Genomic DNA, 2,696 nt, shown 5'->3' with positions numbered 1-2,696 from the left:
TTGGTTTCTCACTACGGTTGTTTTCGCTTAAAATTATTCAATGGAGCAGTTCTGGAAAGTTAGATGAGAATGCGGATGCTGGTTGTAATGTTCATATGTGTAATTTTCCGGGAGTTTAGACGTTAGCCTCGTAAAATCGAGTCATAGCATTTGACGTACTTTTCTCCGCCTATAGGAATAGTCCGTCCCCCAAGCACCTCCAGCGTGCTACGTCTTGTTCTGACGTAGCGACACTGAAAACCAGTCTCATTATACAGGCCACCAGATAGTGCGCGCATCTGCATAGAACAGTCGTCTGTAGATAGCATTGTCGAGGTGAAAATAAATGCGAGAACGCTTATCTGTCCGGTGCCCCGACAGACAAACACTAAAGTAAAGCAGGCATCAAGGAACGCATTGCGGAACACACATATATTTTAAGCAGCGCGGCCTTCCTTCAATAGTCTCTTCCTGCTACGCACGCGGACGCATTCGTTTGGCAAAAACTGCATATCTAATCACCAAGCATGCTCAATGTGGCAGGAAGAGAGATACATTATATCAAAGGCAGAAACCACTCGCGGGAGACACGCAAAAGGCAGCATGGATTGACTTGTGAGCATTATGCGAATGGTGTCGACTCTCGTCTTGTACTTCCCGGCGCCACTGTCAGTGATCTGCCCATCGCAAACAACAGTGGCCACGGTGGCTATTTCGCTGTCCAAAGAGATAGCTGCTGCATTAGCACATCGGAGCAATCGCCGGTGACGCGTAAGTTTCATGCGTGCAAATGAAACACTTGAACTATTGTCGAAGGAAGAACATGCGAGCAACGGAAGCTTCGCAGGACACTTTCGTGCCTAGGAGCTATCAGCTGCGCGTTGAGAGGCTTCATTAATTAATCTCGTAGCCCACAACTCTCGCATGAGTTGCGCGGAAGTGCCTGTATAAACATACATCCATCGCTTTCTTGGCATGTGTTTGCCTCCAAGAGAAACTGGGCATGTCTGTGCCTGACCTATCACTTTGCTTTCTTTTTTTTCTATCGTATTGCGCAGTGCTCCCTCCTAGCTGTTCCCTTACTCCATGCCGGGAATGAGACCGTCATCCACGTGCTTAGTAGCGCAACATTTCAGTTGCTGCAGGAAACAACGGCGGTCACACGTTTATATCCAGGCAACAATGAAATATGGCAATGTGAGTGCGCTCCGCCATCAGTAGTCCCAACGACGGGGATCAGCTTTGGGCCGGCCAGAGAGCCCACGATGCGGCGGTCAGGCTTAGCCGGCCCGTCCCAACGTGGGAGGAGCCCACTGCGCGCTAGCCGTGCCTCTCAGGACCAACAATAGAGTTTTACCAACCAAACAACGCGAAACGACAAGTCACTTCGATAGCCTCGATAGAGAAACACATTGCCTGACCAGAAACGGCTGATCGAGAGAGCAGCAATTATTGGAAGACATGCGTGTACAAATACGCCATGTGACCGGCGCACCTTCGGGAGCTGCGTTTCTTAGCGCTCGCGGGTGCCGGATTTTTTTTTTTTTTTTTGTGGTCACACCTACGACGATAACGACACTTGTGAGGCAATACGAGCTTCCGTTTCCGTTTTAATTGGCATGCTGTGGAGAGGTTGAGGTCGATATCACCTCTGCTATTCTATTTCTATAATTTCTGCAGCGGCTATTCCAAAAGCGGCTATTCAAACACAGAAATTAACAAGTAGAGAAAAAGACATATAGGAAACTAAAACAAGTAAAACAATAACATGATAATGTGCAATTCGCTTGCAGAAGTTCACATTGCCATAGAACGTTCGCACGCACACGTTTCTATCCAAGCTGCGCCCACAGTATACGGACTAACACATCATTTCGTATATAGCAACCCGTAGCTACTAATCGCAAGCGCTTATCCAGTCCAGTGTGCACTAAAAAGTCTTTCACGAAGATGTTCGCCATTTGCTGAAAATTCTTTTCGGGAAAGCTTCGTTTGAAAAAGACTGCAGCGTTACGTATGTGCGACCCAGTTATATATTCGCGCATAAACCAAGCATTTCTGAGACGGTCTAGATTTTGAGACGGCCTAAATGATACAGCCAGGTAACGGTGTCGACTGAAAGGAGCGGGCTCTGCCAGTGAACGCCCCTTCTGGCAGAATGAACGAATCGACAAGCGCCGCGATCACGAAGGAATTGACAAGGACCAATACATTTTATAATGTTTTATTTATTTCTAGGTGTCCATACAGTCACTTTTCTTCTCTCTTTCATATATACATCTATTCTAAACATTGATGAGAACTAACAGACAATAAAGCCAAGAAAATTACAGGGGGTGTTCTTTCTAGTAATTAGGATATAAATGTAAAGAAAGTAAAGTGGACGAAAAGATAACTAATAAAAGATAAGATGACAGCCGCCGTAGCTCAGTGATAGAGCATCGGACGCGATTCGAAGGTCGCAGGTTCGGTCCCTGCCGGCGGCAAGTTATCTTTTCGTCCGCTTTACTTTCTTCACATTTATATCCTAATTACGAAATAACACCCCCTATACTTTCCTTGGCTTTATTGTCTGTTAGTTCTCGGTAATGTTGTGTCTAACAAAGAAAAACGAGCCCTTAAAAGTCACCTTCTTTCCTTCTATTCTAAACAGTATTTTCAAAGACGCTCATTTGTTTTTAGCTTAATCATCTTATCTCGAACTATCCGATTATTTG

At 45.7% G+C, this 2,696-nt stretch overlaps 1 non-coding gene across 1 annotated transcript; it reads left to right on the top strand.

The window, feature by feature from the left end:
• The first annotated feature begins 2,395 nt into the window (after positions 1-2,395).
• Positions 2,396-2,465, top strand: Trnar-gcg (transfer RNA arginine (anticodon GCG)). The gene has a single exon. It is a non-coding gene; the product is annotated as a tRNA-Arg (tRNA).
• Positions 2,466-2,696: the final 231 nt, after the last annotated feature.

Source organism: Rhipicephalus sanguineus, chromosome 5, assembly GCF_013339695.2.
Source record: "Rhipicephalus sanguineus isolate Rsan-2018 chromosome 5, BIME_Rsan_1.4, whole genome shotgun sequence".
NCBI classification, from domain to species: Eukaryota; Metazoa; Arthropoda; class Arachnida; order Ixodida; family Ixodidae; genus Rhipicephalus; species Rhipicephalus sanguineus.
This window is presented reverse-complemented; position numbering and strand designations above follow the sequence as displayed.